Source organism: Ambystoma mexicanum, chromosome 1p, assembly GCF_040938575.1.
Source record: "Ambystoma mexicanum isolate Mex_15411 chromosome 1p, UKY_AmexF1_1, whole genome shotgun sequence".
Lineage (NCBI taxonomy): Eukaryota > Metazoa > Chordata > Amphibia > Caudata > Ambystomatidae > Ambystoma > Ambystoma mexicanum.
This window is the reverse complement of record NC_090921.1, coordinates 1,424,601,784-1,424,621,490: the sequence shown is the minus strand read 5'-3', so window position 1 is coordinate 1,424,621,490 and position 19,707 is coordinate 1,424,601,784. Positions and strand designations below refer to the sequence as shown.

General features: G+C 47.3%; 1 long non-coding RNA gene across 1 annotated transcript in view; it reads left to right on the top strand.

Annotated features, from left to right (window-relative positions):
• Positions 1-19,347, top strand: part of LOC138579393 (uncharacterized) — a 52,884-nt gene extending 33,537 nt beyond the window's left edge. The window contains exon 2 of the long non-coding RNA XR_011304008.1: positions 18,670-19,347. This is a non-coding gene — a long non-coding RNA (uncharacterized lncRNA). The remainder of the gene's footprint in view (positions 1-18,669) is intronic.
• Positions 19,348-19,707: the final 360 nt, after the last annotated feature.

Here is a 19,707-nt window from a genome sequence, read left to right as displayed (position 1 = left end):
CCCCTTGGAGCTATTCCAGCCATTTTAAATGTACACTTAGCTGTGGACCACCTTCACTTCTGTTTCCCCCAGGCCCTGACCACCTGGCCTCCCCTGGCACTCTGTTTTCCATGGGCCCTTCCTCCCGGTCCTGCACTTCCTTACATCTTGCACTTCCCGTTACAGCAGTTGCATGATCTGAATGTCGCAAGGCCTATTAGGATTACTACTTTCTCCTTCCTGTTTCCCCCGCCTGTCTTGCTGCACCTCAAGATACTTGTTTAAAGGTGCAATACAAATTACCAATAAATAAATAAATAAACTAATGTGTAAATAATTGTGTTTTTCTTTTTTGATGATGTTTTTGGTATAAATTGTGCTTTATAGGGGGTTGGTCTGGCTCATGGCCCATTTCTGTGGTCTGAGCATCCTGCTGTTCCTGCTTTTTGAGGAAAAAACATTGAAGTGGACTTTTTCGGTTCCGCTCTCTCCTCACCTGCTGAGATGCCTGCCACTGTGGACAGCTGTGGTTCGCTCCAATGAGCTCCTGCCGGTGTGGGTTTATTACTACTGGTGACTCTGTTGTGGGCCCCCTTGAGGCTGATTTATCCCTCTTCAGCTCTGGGGTCCTGGATCTAATCCTAGCAGACAGCAACTGTCCGCTGCAGCTGACTGTGACCAGAACTTTTGAAGCCAGCTGAGGCGCGAGTAAGCCACAAATTTGCCCCAGGTAGGCGCGGGGTGGGCTTTTGCTGCACGGAAGTGCTGCTGGGTGGCTGGCACTCCCACCCCCCGACCATGCAGTATTTTCAAAGGCAAGGCACTGTGGCGAGATTCTTGATTCATCTCTTCAGACCTTCTGTGTCCTCCCCCACCTCTTCTGTTGGGCCCCATGCCAGGCCATGAGATTGAATGTTTTCTAAAGATCGTCATTACTTGCAAGATTGTTTTTGGTGAGGTGAGGTGAGCCCCTGCTGATCCATCTCCTCCGCTGGGCAGGCTTTAGGTGCAGGCTGAGACCGCTCCCCCCAAACTCTCCCTACAACCTTCCAGCTGCGAATCCCATCATGTGCTCTTGCTTGAGAGAGTGGGTTGAGGTTTGCGGTTTCCCACATCGACTTGTCTTTTAGTGTTGTGTTTGCTGGTGCCCAAATATAGGGCATTGCAATAATCCAACTTGGATAGGATTATTGCATGTGCAATCGTAGTGCAACTTTCAGTGAACAGAAATTGTTTAAATGCGTGGATCAATTTACAAGTGTAACTGGTGGCAGAGGCTGTAACGTTGACTTGTTTTTGAGGTTAAGTGCAGAGTCCAGATAGAAACCCAAGGTCTTTACTTCCTTGGAAACTTTGATCTAAATTACATCAATGATGAAGGAGTTATATTGAGGAGGGAGTTTATTCAGTCTGTTGGTTGACCCAATCATTACGAGCTCAATCTTTTTGTCATTCAGGCACAATCCATGGGTGGCCCTCCAGGTTTGTATGATTAAGTACATTTTATTGATCAAGGCTACATCTTTGTCATAGTCTCCTTGGATAGGGTTGAGAATCTGGGTGTCGTCGGCATAGTTGGTGTAAGAGACACCCAGATTGTCAAGTATATCGAAAAGGGGCTTGGTAAATATATTGCGCTCTATAAATGAATAAACAATACAATACAGTACAATCTATCACCTTAGTTGTCCCCTAAGGGACACTCCTGATTGACCCCTCTTGGCACAAGGGACGATGATGAGTCCAGCCAAAGTTAAGAGCAGTGCAGGAGCCTCCTCCATTAAGGCTATTCTCCAGGCTTCGAAAGGGACCACTATTGGTTGACCGTTTCACCCTGAGTTTAGACTGTGACGTGTAGATGACGAGGCTCCTGCCGGGAAATGGAACAGCCAATGTCTATTGCTTTCCCTTCATCAAGATATGCGGGCTTGCATGCAAGAAATTAAGAAATACATCACAGACATGGGCCAAGCATCCCAGGCCAATGAGCAGTGTATATCAGAGCTGGAGACTTCCTTTTACGAGCAATCACACAGTCATGGGGAACTGGAACAGCTGGAAATTAAATTTCATTCTATGGAGAACAAGTTGGAGGGCACAGAAAATAGATTCTGGAGGAACAATGTGAGGATTAGATGGGTCCCCACTGCAGTAGCCAATCCGGTTCTACAAGAATATGTCAAGTCTCTGTTTGGTGTTTTTCTGGGAGACTCGGAGGAGGTAGACATTATGCTGGACAGGACCTACAGAGTCTTTTCCAACTTCCAGCAGAGTAAAGGGCTGGCTCCAGATGTCTTGGCTAGGATCCATTACATCAAGTCAAAAGAGCTCATTACAAGGGGTCAGCAACATTTCAGCTTCTTGGGATCTGCAGTTCAGTTATTTCAATATCTGTCCCCTTCAATCTTCTTCAAACGGCGACAACTGAAACCTTTGACAGGCTGGTTGCAGGATAAAGGGATCCAATACAGATAGGGGTTCGCCTTCAAAATATTTTTTCAATTGGCAGCATGAGGCATCAATTTTCCCCATTAAGGGCAGCAGTGACCACTGTGAAAATCGCTGACACTAGGATTCTGCTCTGGGAAGCGGCAGAGGATCCAGATCGGCTCCAGGACTGGACTGTAGTTCAATGCAGACGAAATAGATGTAGGCAGTTGCTGGGGGGTTCGCTTGATCACTGTGGCAGGAGCATAGACTCTGCAGAACCGTCTCCACTCCTGTCATTCTGAATATTCTACGGGTCCACTGGGTTCAGCCAATCTGGTTTAGGCAGGTTTACAGTTTATTGAATGTTATTATCAATGTTCAGCCTGTTAGTCCATGGGTGCACTAGGCGCATGCATCCCTTTACAAGTGCTGTACCTGATGGTCCCCATTTTTGGGACTACGCTATCTTGTTTGAGGTTTTATGTATTTTTTTTGGACTATTAATAGGGCTCTATTTTGGCCCGACAGTCACGGGGCAGATCAAGTTCACTATACTTTGAGGTTCAGATTCTGGAGGTTTGGGTTGCTTGATCAGATTTCCTGGGGAGTTCTACATGCTCAATGGAGCCCACCTGTATTCACTTTATGTGGTACCTCTCCCAGGGCTGTGGTAAGGATGCCAATCAAGTTTGAGCCTCTTGGGGAAACCATGACTAAATATGATGGCACTTATATTTATTTCCCTGAATATCCAGGGACTCAACACCCCCATGAAAAGGTGTATTATATTGACCACACTGACTTAACTCAGCGCAGATATTGCTTTATTACAAGAAATGCACCATCTTAGACAGGATTGTCCAAGGTCGAGATCTGCTTGGTTCTTCCACCAATTATTTGCTTCCATGACAAGAAAGTGGGGCTTGCGATTTTGATAGCAAGGTCAGTTATCTTATCAAAGTTGGGGATACTCTGTGACCCTGGGGGTTGTTATATTGGCATTATTCTATAAATAGATGGGAGGACCTTATCACTGTTTTCAATATATAGGCCGAACCAACACCAGTTGTTTACTGATTTGTTCCCTAAAATGGTCCACTTTCAGATGGGCGATTTGGTTATGGGAGGGGACTAGAATGCTGCCCTTGATGATGATCTCGAAAGACCCTAGGGTAATCGGTTGGATCTGGCTGTTCCCCCTCTCAGCTAGTAGATACATGGCAACACATTCACCCCACAGAGAGGGATTATTCATTTTGTTTGCACGTATACCTTACGTATTCTAGATTAGATCATTTCTTAATCTCACATTCCCTCTTGTCACAAGCCCTGGAGTCAACGATCGAGTTAGCGTCGGTCTCAGACCATTCTCCAGTCTGTGTGCGCATCTCCTGGCATGCCAAACAACTGCATGAACCATACAGGTGGCAGACGAATAACTCCCTTTTTTGAGATCTGAGCTTTCATGCCACTGTCTCGACCCGGATATCCCAATTTTCTGCTACAGGCAGCCAGAGTGGAACTGAAGGTGCGTTGGGCTTCTACAATCTCCTATCAACTGCCCCAAACTAAAAATCATTACTTTAGTACTTCCAATAGGGCTTCACATCACCTAGTCTATATGTTGAAGGCCGAACAAACTCGTAACACAATTCGGTCACTCAGAGATGAAGAAGGGGTGATGCACACGTCAGAGGCAGGCAAGCTCCACATTCTCTCTCAGCTCTATAGAGCGTTTTTTCGCACAGAGAATCTCGATTCGGATCGCCAACATAACCTTTTTACAAGAGGCTTGACTCCCTCAGATCGCTGTCAGAAAAATAATTGAGGGTACTTTGTCTTCCAGTCTGTTTATGAGGCTTGGGCTGGCCCTGAAGCCTAGTCATCAAAATACAAAAATGCTCGCTACACCCCCACCTCCCACATTTAAAGCGTGAGGCTGGGGAAATATGAAACTCCTGTATTGTAACCTAAATAAACGCCAACACTGAAACTGTAGAAGGCCACAACATATACCAGCAATGTAAAACTCTTTCAGGAAGTTGCAACCATATTGTATTTATGCCAGTAATGGTCACTGTAAATCACTTCACGAAGCTGCTGCATTCTACCTATGCTATTAATAGTCAGTGTAAATGCCTTTAATGAATCTGCAGCCGTAATCTATCCATGCCAGTAATGGTCAGTGTAAACCACTTACATTAAGTTGCGTCCACAATTTATCCATGGCACATCTGGTACCAAAATAATACATGTCTGTCGTTGTGGCTGGTTGCCAATAAAATGCTGCCAAACTCAGCAGTGAACAAGTGAAGAGAGAGCACATGTATCTGGCAGTTATTTTATTCTTAGGAGCATTTACAAGAGAAGATTTACAGACCTGCCTAAAATCCCCCAAAGTACTAATCAGGCAGTACGATTGCAGCACTTTAAATCTGGAGATCTGGTATCCAGAATCCCATAGAAAGAGAACACATTATTGCTATTTCTCTGGAAATAAGAAAATTAATTAAGCAATAGAACCCAAGCGTTGGGGGGGGCATTCGCTCGGGTCCTTACCTATGGGCCCCGGGGCATTACCAGAGTCGGTAATGCCCCCGACGCAAGGGCTCTATTGCTATTAGTACCCCGGCCCGCAAAAATTGCATGACCGGGGCACTAAAAGCTTTTTTTGTGTCCCAAAACGCTGCAGCGTTTCGTGCGCTGCAGCGTTTCGGGAGAAAAAAAAGAAAAAAAAGAAAATGGCCACCGCCATGGAAAGGGAAAAGTGAGTCCATTTTCCCTTTTCATGGTGGCCATCAGGAGTGGACGTGCTGGGAACGCAGGTGTTCCCAGCGCGTCCGCTCCCGAAAAAGGATCAAAAAGAAGGTAAGTGGGGTTGGGAGGGCGGGAGTGGGATGGGGGGAAGAGGGGAAAAAAGAAAATACGCACCTGCGTCCCCGGTGGGGGACGAGGGAAGCCCCAAGCTGTGTGGAGGCGCAGAGCGGGGATGGCCCCGCTCTGAGTCTCCGCACGGCTGGAGGCTTCCCTCGTCCCCCGCCGGGGACGCAGGACCAAGAAGGTAAGTTGGGGGGGGGGGGGGCAGGTGGGAGGGAGAGAAGGGAATTTCAACAAAAAAAACAGACTTACCCGAAGCCCAGGCGGGGGGCTAAGGCAGCCTCTCAGACGCGGGGAGGCTCGGAGCGGAGATGGCCCTGCATCGAGCCTCCTCATTGGCTGAGGGGTTGCCACAGCCCCCGCCGCGGACAAAGGCCGTGGAATCCCAAAGGAGGGATTCCTGGCCGGGTAGGGACCTGGCGAGAGACAATCAGAATGCTTGTTGCATTCAGATTGTCTCTCGCCGGGTTACTAATAAGCAATTCATTCAGTGAGTACATTCTGTAAATTAGTGATTCTGGCCTAGTGTAATCAATAGCTTCTCATAAGTGCTCATTCAGGGTTTCCACTCTGCCTAATACATGATAATATGAATCTATTACCCCGCAGCCACCATCACTACAGCATATAGCGGCAAGAAAGGGCTGATAGTAATGCAAATATTCACTAACAAGGGACCAGTCTTCATAAACTTTTAAAGTAAAGGCCTTTTCACGTTTAATGTGATTTTGCTTGCCAAAGCCAGACCTCTTGCAAAGTTGTTCACTTATCACTAACTCTTAGGTGTAAGGTAGGCATGTGCTTGGGAAACAATGAAATTCAAGGAGGGGCTCATGTTATGCACCCATTGTGATAAACTCAAGGAAATAACCCATTATCGTTTGCATTAGGAAACATTTCCATTATAATCTATGCACCACAATGCAGCTTTAAAAGGCGGGAGTTAGCAGGCACCCAAACATGATTTTGAAATGGGTAGAGCCCCCACCAATCTTCAGCTGGCCTTGAAATCACCCTTGAGAAAAGAGAGTAGGAGAAATAGGAACAATGGAAGCTACTTGCTTTTGCATAAAAATAAAGAGCATTTTGGGAACATAAGAACGAACAATCATTTTTTAATATGGAAAATCCCTGACAGTGATTTAAGTCTGCATTGCAACCTTGCTAAACATGTAAAGTACACTGGCCTTCCTCATTTACGATAAAATAATAACACTGTAATAGTAAACTGACTGCAAAAAGAGGGTCATGTAAATTAATTTACACAGCTTGCACCTTCGGTAGTCAAGTTGGTTGTGTACTGCTCTAGTGGCAAACAGCTACTAGGCCTGCATATTTCTTTGGTATGGTATGGTAATGTTTATTTATATAGCGCTTATACAGAGGCAAGTGTTTCAAAGCGCTCAAGGGGGGTGGGAACACAAGGAAAAAACAACAGTCACTCAGAGCCCTTGAATTTCTGAGACGATAACGGTCTGCACAGGCAGATTAAGTGAATATGGTACAATTAACAGCTTAGATATAGCAAATGGGCCTGATGGCGACTCTGCAGTTTTTTCAAGTGCACATTAAGGGGTGAAGACAAGGGAGAACAGACAGAACGGGCTGTATACAGATCGTGCAGTGCGGGAAGAGCAAGGGAGGGCCAGGGGACCAAGTGCATCCAGTCGGTAGAGACTGGTGAAGTGCTGAGAGAAAAGCTCTTTTAAGTTTCACTGGCACTGTGCTCACTTAAAATCCTGCTATGAGGCCGGGATACTTACCCATGTTGTGAGGGAAGGTGGCAATGTTTGTACACTGTCACCAGCACCAGGGGCTACTCAGGGTCTGAACAGGACCAGGACCTAGACTACCCAACCCGACTGGCACTCGCCACAGCTGTGGAGAGGACACTCATGACAGGGGAGACAAGCTGAGCTTAGTCTCAGCTGATCCTGATCAAGTGGCTGCCAGCGATTTTGAGAACACTTACCACAAAGAGAGTGGACACCACTCTTCTTGGGCATTCGCTTGTCTCATGTGCTTCAGCGATACAGCAGAGCCGTTTTTGTACATGCATACATCTGCACATTGAGAGCGCCATGTGCTGGGTGGGGTCCGTGCCTGGGGAAAATTACGATTCTGGTGATCCTGGCCCCCCCGCCAGAAGCACCGTATCTCCTGCGCTTGCTTAAATAGCAGCACAGCATACAATGTGTTATTCACACACAGGTCTTCTCCTGCACAAATGTAAAATGGAGATCTACTTCAGGAGACCGCAGCGCACAGACGTAACACATGTTGCACGTGTTTTACTGCAAAAGCCATAATTTCCTTTGCCCGCGGAGACTGCCCAAGCACCTGTGCACCTTATGCATTCTCTGCCAATGGCACTATCCACTGGTAGGATCTTAATGTCACAAGCAGTACCACAGCAACTTGCCAGTAGTGATGGTGATCATGAAAGGCTTGGTGTGGTGAGCTATTTGAGCAGTAGCAGAATGAAGACTGCTGCATCATGTAGGCATGTACTGCCTGTATCGCCAAATGACCATCAAGCAGGGGGGTCCCCCGAAGGTAGTTGATGATGCTTCAGAATGCCACATTCTCAAGCCATAGCCTACTCTCTTGTAAGGGACTGGAACACACTAAACGAAAGGGCCAGATGTGGTGGAGTGACTACCCTTGGACTCAAAGAGTCTGACCTCAAATATTGAGGAAGTGCTCCTTCTGTTTTATTTATTGGACATTTGAATGGCACCTATACACAAGTATTTCAAGGCTCCACAAGACCAAATTGTGGGGAGGTTACAGGGGAGAAACAACAATAAATGGTCCTACTAGGCCTTGTGACATTCAGACACAAGTGCAGTGGCAATAAGTGCAGAGGGAGGGGGCAGGACAGGGTCAGAGGGGCTGGGATAAGGGTAGGGGGAGGGGAGAAGTGCAGGTGGGATGGGGCCCCAGGGGCAGGGCAAGTGCTGAGGGGAGCCCAAAGGGCAAGTGCAGAGGAGCCAGGTGTAGGGGTCAAATAGTGTGAGGATGGGGGGACCAGATTTAGGCTAGTCAGGGAGAGTTACTGGGGCAGGTGCTGGTTAAGGGTGCTGTGGAAGACTGGACAAGGGGGGTCACTGTAAGTCACATGAGGGACCAGGCACCCGTTGCAGTGGCAGGGGGACATTAGCAAGGGAGGGGAGAGGGAAGGAGGAGGAGAAAAGAAAGGTCTTGAGAAGTTGTCCGGAACTTAAGGAGATCGGGCTCAAGTCTGAGGGGGCAGGTATCAGGGTTCCATTCCGCTCTTCCTCATCACGTCTTGGATTAGGTACACACAAAAAGAAACCTCCCCATGCCTCCAGTACATCTGCCTCTATTCGTGATAATTGGGGACTCAAACATCCATTCCTAAGCCCTCAGAAAACACGTTCATCTAGAATTTTGCGTTCCTTCAGAGAATGCTATGGGTTGCTGTGGAAACGCTGGCTTTCACTGCATAGATGTTTGCCTCCTGGATTACGGCAGTACGTTGTGCATGCAGTCAGTTGTTCCTAATATGAACTCCGCCCACTTTGCACGGCGCTGCTTCTGAATTTGTTCTGAAAGCTTTGTTACATCTTTAATTACCTTGATTCCTGGTCTTGAACTCTTGGTCTGTATTTCGGCTACCCTTGCTTCGTCTCCTGATTCTGCTCTGCATTGTCTACCTGGTTGACACAGAACGCTTACTGGATTGCCACGGTTCTCCCTCTTGCACTACCCTTACCTATTGCCGACTCAGAACGCTTATTGGACTGTAAACGCTTACCCCCATTACGCTTCACCTACCTGTTGCCGACTCGGAACGCCTACTGGATTTTCACGGTTCTCCCTGTTGCTCTGCCCTTACCTGTTGCCGACTCGGAACACTTACTGGACTGTGAACACTTACCCCTGACACGCTCCTCCTACCTGTTGCCAACTCGGAACGTTTATTGAATTGTCACGGATTTCCTTCAAAGAACTCTGGGGACATTGGCGCAAGGATCAAGTACTTGTGTTTAGGCATCCTAGTGCCAGCGGAAATAGATCAATATTGTAATTTCCGGAACTAACATTCATACTGCTGCAATTTTCCTACAAGAACACCCCAAGGCGCATAACATTCTTCTATTGGTAAGCAGACTACTGCATCAGTGTTAGTTCTTTCTTACTTTGTTTTCCTTCAGTAATTGCTGCTTCTATTTTCTCAGGTTTACTTATCACACTAGCTTGGAATACAGTAGTCAAACCACTCCTTCCTTGATTATGAGTTACAATTTCAATTACTGTTTAGTTTTCTTGGTGCTCTGAACAATACATTAATACTTGGTTTTTCTTTTTGCAGCCAGCTGTGTAGGTACCAGGGTGTACCAAATATTTTCAGGCAATACTCACCTCAATCTGTCCTTTTGTACTCTTGAGGGGTATATTGTCAGAAAGACTCAATTGCTTCACGACGTGTCAAGCCACCACTTCTGAGTTTAGCCCTTGGGCCTAACAGCTGGACGGCCATTCCAGAGTGAGGCTCCTGCCGAAGAAAGAGATCTACCCCCACTCTCTGCTTGGAGAAACATCTGATCAGCAGAGAGTTGTAACTAGAGGACCAAAGGACTCTAGCAGGGAGGTATTTCGGGAGAGAAAGTTGGATTTAGCATTGTCCCAGGCCCCAGAAAGCCTTGTGGATGATGCAGAGGGTCTTGAATTTGATCCTTGCAGTCAACGGGAGCCAGTGAAGAGATTTTAGGGCTGGAGGTATGCGATCCCTAGGCTTGAGGCCAAGATTAAATCTTGCAGCTCTGTTCTGGATTACTTGAAGAGGGCATAGGGAGGAAAGAGGCAGATTGAGGAAGAGGCTGTTACAGTAGTCAAGCTTAGAGAGAACCAAAGCTCTGGAGACATTGAGCCTCTAGGGAATGGTGAGGAAATGGAGAATGCCTCTGAGGAGGTGGACCTGAAAGTTGGACTTCTTGGTAAGGTCTGTGTTTTTTAAAGGGAGAAGGAGAGCGAGGAGTCAAAGATGACCCCAAGGGTTTTTGCCTCACAAGAGTGTGAGGGGAGGGCGCCCAAGGAAAACGGTCTCAGTCTTACTGGCATTAAGGCAGAGAACATTAGCAGAACACCATGCCTGGATGGCAGTCAGGCTGTCTGGTGTGAGGGAGGGAGAAGAGGAGGTAGAGGAGGGAAGCTTAAAGGAGAGCTGAGTGTCATCAGCAAAACACTGGAAATGAGGAGAGACAGGGAGATCAGGTGGGCCAGAGGGGCAAGGTAGATATTGAAGAGCGATAGGATCCAGCCCAGAGGAACACCGCAGGTAGAGAGTGAGATGGCAGAGAGGAAAGGGCCCAATTGTACTTCGGAAGGTCGGTTTGAAAGGAAAGAGGTCAACCAGTCCAGTGCCCGGTCTGTGATGCCAAGGGAAGAAAATGTTATGAAACAGGGTCATAATGTGAAACAGTTGCCAAAGCCTCTTTCCCATCCTATTGGTTTATGGAAATAATCCAACTATATTCAACATTTGAAGTTGCACTTCTGTGTGTGGAGTTGAAAGGGAGTTCAGAAAAAGTTGAATAAACATTGAAGGAGTGTGACAAAGTCACTTGTTTGACAATTATACAGAGGGTCTGGGTGCCACTTGCTCTGTGATGCCCCAACTAGAGATGGTACAAGGACAGGGTATCCCAGAGCTCCCCCAGTTCTTCTTTGGATGCTCTTGAAGTACAATCCTGAACAAATGAAGTAAAACCCCAACATGTGAGGCAGGAGGCAATCTGCTTCTTAGGAGGTTACAATGAGATGAAAGCCTTCAGCAACACCCCAAGGGGGTGAAATCCAGGACTGTTTTGTATATACTATCTTTTTGTACACTTTCCACAATGTAACCTTTCTATCGATGTATGTTATCACAGAAATGTGTTCTTTGCACTGTCAGCTCTTTGTATCAGTACTATTATGGGCCGCATTACTGCACCACCCTCCTATGAGCTGGGCAGAAAGTTGGAAGATTCACCTCCAGCTCTGAGCTGGAGGTAAATCCGCCTACTTTCTTCTCCTTTTCGTCAGAATAACAGCAGTGGCATTACCAGCGCAGTAATTCCACTGAAAATGCCCCATTGAGTCCTAAGGACTCAAAAGAAATGGGGATTTACACCATCACTTGTAATCGGGCAGTGATACTGCCGGACCAAGTGGCAGTAATCGTAATTGGGTTGGGTGGTATTCCGGCGGATTTACTGGCACAATACCGCCCAACTCGTAATGGCCCCATACATTTATATGGTATCGCCCCATAACATTTTGCAGCAAAAAATGCGGAATCCCAAAATGCTGAATTTCGGATGCCCCATTTCATCGCGTATATGTGTGGGGGGTGGTAAAGTTAATAAAAAATGTGGAAGGGTGTGAGGGGCTGCGGGGGTCTCCCCCACATATATATTCAATGCAATGGGTCGAAAGAAAAAAAAAAACAATCAATATTTTGGGATTCAGTATTTTATTTTCGAAATGATCACATGGATCCTATTTATATTATCATTGAGTGTTTTATTGATATGTCATTATTACTGGATGCAATGTATGGTTCACACAGCATTTGCTATTGATGTGAAGTAGGATGCAACGCAGGTAAGCTTCAAACAGGCTTTTATATTCAAATAAATACAATGACACCCAGCACAGCTCTCTCCCTTCTGCTCAACAACTCAAACTGCTGTGCTTAGAACCTGGGGTACAATTCATGAAATGCATTCTACCAGAGTAGTCCAGATTCTAGATAACATCACCCTCTAGAATATATCATAACATCTATACTACTTTTTGTGACTATTATAACAAGTTGTTCTCATTATCTATTCAGCAGGGAGTATTAGACACTTGAAGAATATGACCCTGTGTAGTATAATAGTATAGGTCAATGTGTGTCTTCTTCTATAATCGGCCAGATCTAACAGGACCTCCCAAATTACATTCTGTTTGTAGTAGAGTTAAGAAAGAGAAATCATTCAACAGGAGAAAGACAGAGCAAATACCATCAGCATTGGGACAACATATGCCCATATTGCACACCGTAGGCCAGAAAGCTGGATCAACAGGCACCAATGATGGCGTCCCGTGATCCTAACATAGCAGATGTGACTTTTATAACCTCGGTCAGCAGGAACCAGGGCACAGGTCAATTCAGGTTATTAAAGGAAACACAACACTAGGAAACAAACAAACAAACTCACCAGCCACATAATTGGGGAGGAGGTGTGACCATTAGGTAAGAAGCAATCATGGAGAAACAAGCTTATGGGGGAAACAAACTCATAAATCAGATTACTCATTGTCCCATCACTTCCTAAGCAGTATATAAATAAGGCACACGTCTCTGGACATGGTGAGTGTTAGAACAGCATTTCAGAGAAAGAGTGGTATTAAAGTGAGTAGAGAGAGAAAGAGAAGGCGATTCGGAAGTGCAGAACCTGTGCTGGCCAAGCCTTGGGGCCAAACAGTAGCAAAGAATCTGAGACAAGCGATGAAAGAGCAAAACCTGTATTGGCCAAGCATTAAGAGGAACGTTGAGAAAGTGGTGGCTGGGTCAATTAAGACTGGACAGCTGGGCCACTACATCCAGGGATTGAGAGCGGCCAGGTGAGAGGGTCAGTCCAGACCAGGCGGCCCAACATGTACCTGGGCCCATGGACTGGTAGGTCACAATAATAGAAGAGGCATTGAGAGTGAAGCCAGCGTGTAGCCGTAACCTAGGCTCTGGGGGGAGTTGTGAATCCACAGTCCAAATAGGAAGTCTTGCAAACCCTTGCAATCTCATGTAGGGGCAGGAGAAAATCCTACCAGGAGGTATCCAGTAAGGGCGGGCTGGGGAGTATACTGTTTAGTATTAACCTTGCAAAACCTCCTAGGACAAGAGGGGTCCAATAGAGGGAATTCCCTAGTAGCAGTTGTGAGGTTTCAATCTGGTCCTACAAACCAGGAGAAAGACATTGACCACAGCTGATGCATGATTAAAGCCAAAACAGAGGTCAAGTAAAATAAACTTGGACGAAGACTAAGGTGAGAACATCATGGAAGAAGTATCCTGGAATACTCAAATCCCCCTGTGACTGTGGCTGACTTGGGAAACACTGGGGGTCATTCCGAGGTTGGAGGTAAGGCACAAACCATGCCGGTAATAATTTACCGGCATGGATTTCCGCTCCATGCCATTCCGACCCTTCAGACCGTAAATTACTGCACCGTAAACAACAATGCCGTAATTTACGGTCTTGGGTCGCGCGCGCACACCACCATGGCGTAATTAACGCCATGGCGTAAACCGGAGCTGATCGCAAGTAAGGAGCACACGTAAATAACGGTCTCCTTAAGGCCGTAAAGTAGCTTACCGGCATGGAGTACATACAGGCATCTCAGAGAAGGAGTTAAGAACACAGAGCAGTGGTTTCCACAGCCACAGGTGCACACAATCAGCACAGGTGTAGCCAATGGAGTCTGGAAAAGCACAAAATGAGCATACCCACACACCACACCCTCTCCCACACCAAGATGATACCAATAGTAGTGGCACAACTGGAGCAGGAGGCCTTGCTTGCAAGGCAGTAACAACAACAACCACAGCCCCAACCACAGAGGACTCACAGGAGGAGACGGAGGGTGAGACAGGCCCAGCATGCACCACCAGTGCATCCACCGTTACCACGCCGGCAGCCCCCAATCCCTCGCATCTGAGCCACCTCCTACAACCTAACACCACATCAGATCCACACCCTGTACCGGCTTGACCATGACACCATCACCACCATAGTGGACCTGATACATGACGACATAGTGAGTTTCATTGAATAAAGCTCTGCCATCCCCCCTCCACTGAAGGTAGTGACTGTGCTCCAGTTCTTTGCCACAGGCACCTACCAGCACACAGTGGGGCACATGCATGGTATATCTCAACCCTTATTTACCCGGATACTGAACCAAGAGCTGGATGCCCTCCTCAAGCACACAAGGGACTACATATACCTACCACGGACTCCCCAGGAAGCAAATGTTGCCTTCCATGCACTGTGAGACATCAAATGACACCTGCGCAATGATCAATGTCCACTCCGTTTTACATTATGAACAACCAGTGTATTGAATAATTGACATGAAACGTGTACAACAAAACCTCCACCACCCTCCCCCCCAACTCCCAAACACACCCTCACTCCCCTCCCCCTCCCCCCAACTCCCAAACACACCCTCACTCCCCTCCCCCTCCCCCCAACTCCCAAACACACCGTCACTCCCCTCCCCCTCCCCCCAACTCCCAAACACACCCTCACTCCCCTCCCCTCCCCCCAACTCCCAAACACACCCTCATTCCCCTCCCCCTCACCCACAACAACCCCAGAATAGTGCCATAAGGCCAACATAGGCCACATGTGTGTGCCAGCATGTTCAAGGCGTGCCCCCAGAGCCCGGGGGATCCATGTTGGGCCGGCGCAATGTACGCATTGAGCGTCGGAGCGGGCTGGTCTGGGTGGAGGAGCACTGTGACGGTGTGTCCTCCCGCTGGGGCTGTCGTGTGGGAGGTGCAGCCTCCAGGGCATTCGCGATGCGTCCCAGGACCGCACACAACCTATTGCTGCTGTCAGTGACCGCCTGACGCATCTGCCTTAGCTCATCCACCCACTCCACCCTGCCCTGGCGGGTGTCCTCCATGAAGGCATTGATGAGGTCCGTCAGCTGATGTGCACGTGGTTCATCAATGTATGTAGCACATTCCTGGCGGGTCTTGGGCCTACCTGCCCTGGCATGGACTCAACTTGTGGAATAGGTCCAGGATCTGCCGGAGCACTACGTCCAGGTGTTTCCTGCTCCACAGAGTCACTGCTTGATGGCAGGGGGACATTGGTGGGCTCCTGGGTGTGGACTGTGGGGTAAAAGTCCTCCTCAGTGGCACCACAGATCGATAAGGGGCTGTCCACATTCTCCTGGGTGGCCGTAGCTGCCAACTCCCCAGCAATGCTTGATTCGGCCGACCTTGGGGTGTCTAATGTGGCAGGTGCCGAGGCAGGGAGGGATTGTGGTGGTGCCTCCTCCACTGGCGTTTGTGGTGCCTGGGTGGTTTTCTTATTCCGTGCGGGAATGCTCCGGGACCGGCCTCTGCACGTGGAGGTGGATGGACGGGTCGTCTGGGTATCCCCGCTGTCATGATCGGTGCCTGTGGGGGTAGAGGAGAGGGACAACATGAGTGATTGTAAGATGCGCTAATTGCATAGATGGCTGCATTGACATTTCTGTAATTTGGGGTTTGTGGCCCTATGGGCGTTGCAACAGTACTAGTACATATGAATGTGAATTGAATGTACGCATGTGTACGCATGTGTCGGAGTGACTCATCCTGCCATAGTAATGTGCAGTCTGGCACACACACTGCCGAACCTGATGCACAATGTGCATGATGGAATGTGCAAGTTACTGCACTATGGCTGATGTGTGTTATGTACTTGCAGTTGGCCCTTGATTGCGTTGCAGTTGACTCTGCATTAGTTGGATGGGGGGTGGCTACATGACAAGGTGCCTTTGGGGGAGTCTACATCATGCAATTGCCATTGGCAGTGTTGACTTTGGACACTCGCCTCCATCGGTAGACGACGTTGCCCCGCAGTCCATTTCACCGATGCCCTCTATGCATTCTGTGCCAATCATTGCGGCGCATGTCTCCTCCCATGCCTCAAGTTGCACAGGGGAACTTGGGCCCCCTCCAGTCTGCATGGCCTGACTCCTGTTGGCAGTGAGGAGTCCCCGCACCCGCACCCGCAAGTCATCCCACCGCTTGCGGCAGTCCTTGGGGGTGCGAGGGGTGGAGCCTACAGCGCTCACCCTTTGGGCGGTTTCTGCCCAGATGTTCTTTTTGCGGATGGTGGAGGCCCTCCGCATGTCTGGGCTGAACACCACGTCAGCGTGTTCTGCCAGGTGGTCCACCATGACCTGGAGCTCATCAGGGCAGAATCGCTTCTTGCGGAGCCGGTCCGCAGACTTCTTAGGTGCTTTAGGCATAGTTCCTGGGTTCCTGATGCTTTCCCCAACTTCGGATTGCTCCCGAGGGTGCTGCCTGATGAGGATGGCTATGGATTGTGTTTATATAGATGGCCGCCGCGCTCCTTCCCGTTCCTGTGCGATGACGTAATTTCCGGTTCCATTGTTTTGCGGTGACCGTAATTTACAGGATCCGTAAATTACGGTCCCCGTTATTTACTGTCGCTGCTGCTTCCATGGTGGTGTTGTAATGTACGTGTCGCAGCAGGCCGGTAGGGGTTTTTCGGGGGGTTTTGCGGCATGCAGCTAGGTACTTTTCCGGCATGGCGAAAAGCGCGTGTCCGCGAGGTCGGAATGGGACGCAATTAGCGGTCTGTAACCTTGGCGGAGTCGTACTTTACGTCATGCCGGAAACGACCGGTACTTACCTCCAACCTCGGAATGAGGCCCACTGTTCTGGGCAGCAGTTAGGAATATTGGATTCTAGTATAGAGACTGAACTCTTGTTATTAGGACAAACCTTTTCCTCATCCATAGAAAGATTGTATCAGATAGTAGCCATTCCCTTTTGTTGGCAGTAGAATCAGTGTGTGAGAAATAATTTTCTTGTAAATACATTATGACAAAGCTGGATGTACATATCCTATTTCTTAACATCCCTACATTTAGCATCATAATAAAGCTCTGAAATTAATGGAACATAGACTTTGTGTGTACTGGTTCTCCCTCCTCAAGAAAGGAGTTAATCTGAGATAAAAGAGCTAAACGGGAATCAATTTAATGGACCGAGTTTCACTGACCCTATTGTTTGCCCTTGATAGCACATGGGTGCAAACCTATGACTTATAGTATCCTATGAAGGAAGAAATCCGATGTATTATTTTACATCTGATCATACATATTTGCAGTTTTCATCCGCAGCATGTAAAACAGTGCCTACTAGAAGTGGGGTGCTTGCATCATTCTTGTCATGGATGGAAGAAAGCACAAATGGTGAAGTCTTATGGAAAATACATCAAGCCAGCACTGAATCCAATGATGATATTAAGTGGGCTAAATAAAAAAGAAGACAGAAATGTAACGCTTTGAAGAGGTTTTGAAGTAATTTTATACAACACCAGATAGAGTTGTATGACTGCTTGAATCTTATATTTTGTTAGTTCTGTGAAATTGTCATTTTGCCATTGATGGCCTATGGCTGATGGTGTGTTTTCTGGAGCAACTTTTCACCAGTTGGGTAGTGTACAAGAAAGCAGTTAATGGAGTAGAACAGGAAGATGCACAACCATTGACGCAGTTAAAACTCGCTAAAATTAGGTAATGTTGCCTGAAAATATATGACTGACTCGTGTTGTGATAACAGGGATGAAAGACACTCCACTTCAAAATCTGGTATGCTACAGCGCTATGCACACTTCATGGGGTGGTGCTCAAACTCACATGCTTACGTGGACTGGAGAACCCAATAAATGCTCATGTTTGCAGGTCTTGTTCAACAGGGAGAATCCACAAAATGCTACGGGTACTGTCCGGCTCTGCTGGAAGGTGGATGCATAAGTGTTACTATTTTTGCAAAATAGCAGGAGCTGGACTCAAGAACAGAGCAATAGTAACATACACCCTAATGACATCTCATACAATTAAAAACAATCGCCCATGAGGTCAGTTAGCAGAGTTATGGCATAGCAGGAACAATAGTGACAGGAAACTCTTTGGGTGTTTTGGTGACTAGCTATGGGTCAAATCTCATCCTGTGCATTGTCTTACATCACATGCCACAGTAAAGATATGGGAGAAAGAGAAACACGCAGACCCTGAGTTAATAAAAATTGAAATGCAGAAAAATATGATGGGAGTGAATGGGAACTAGGTTTCCCTTTTTGAGAGAAGAAAATATGTACACTGCCATCACCACATCACAGCATCTCATCACTCTAGTGTTCCTTATTTTTCTTTTAACTCCTAGCTCACTTTGGTTAGGGCGCCCCTTTGCCCCCTATTTTGCCTGAGTCAATGCTTATCTACCATGAACTGGACTGCACATGTGCAACTAAACTGATACCTGGGTACTTTATGGCCTACCCAAGGTTAGCAGATAATGACTTTGAACTAAAGCCAATAGATCGTGCTGCCTCAGAAAGGCAGATTCAATGGCTTCCCATCAGTGACGGAAGTCGTCATATGTCTGGAGGCCTACGCTACAAGCCTGGAGAGGACGAGAACTAAAGTGCATGGGAGCAGCCATGATTAAGCGGAACTGTCACACCACCTGCTATCGCATGGCAAGAACACAAATGATGGGCTAGTGTTTTAAAGAATGAGAGCTATGCCAGTCTAGCAATCATGATTTTTACCCTCCCTTTCACTGCATTTCAGGTCACCACAACGTTCCCAACTGTACTGAGGGTGCCGCTATTCACCTGCAGCAGCAGTTTGAGGAATTGCACAGAGTAAGAAAGAAAAGAGAAGTAACCTGTCAAATTTGGGATGGGCCAATACTGCCCTTGCATTTTGGGGTGTACATAATGGGCAAACGTTAGATGGCTGTTTAGGCCGATCGAATGAGCAAGAGGACTTCTCTCTGAGGCACAGATCACCAACACCATCACCAACATTGAGCAGCTTCTTGTGATTGGGAGCCTTCGCAAGCTTACGAGAGGCGCTCTAATGCAATTGATAAATAGAGGAATGTCCTCCGGACGAATACTGCCATGGGACATTGCTTGTGAAGTGTTGCAAGATTACCTGAATTCTGAACTGCTGAGTTCCTGAGAAGATGTGAGGCATAACAGCTGGCCACGAATCCTGAGAAATAATTCAGGAATACCAGAAGACCTGCGGCCCTGAAAAGATTTCTGTCCGTACAGCGGATGGACATGTGGACGTCAAGAAATCAACTTCCAAAGCAAGGGGCCAGTGAAATACATGTCATACTTTATCTCATCACAAAGGTAATGGTGGTGTAGTTGGTGGTATCGCTGCCACATTTTAATGTTTTGAACTTCAGATCTGCCAGGATCGGTTTGAAAGACCAAATAAAATGAAGTGAGGGTAGCAGTGTATTTCCTTCCTCCTCCATCTATTCCTCTGCATAATCTTTGATCCAGTAATTTCTTAAATCATGTTATCTACAAAGCGTATAAATGCTTCACTGGTTAGTCACACAGTTAGTCAAGCAGGTCTGCCTACATAGTCTATTCTGTGCAATATGAACCTAGGAAGTTCTACTTCTGCCTCTTTTTTCAATTGTGGGTTGCTTTGCTTTTACACTCAAAAGTCTAAGCTGGGCATCTGGAAATCTGCGTGTGTAACCCAAATTGTGGTCTCTACAGTATCCCTTTTTCAAATTGTGTTGCCCTAACCCTCTTGCTGGCTCTTTGCCGCACACTCGCCTAAATTGCTGATTGCGTCCCA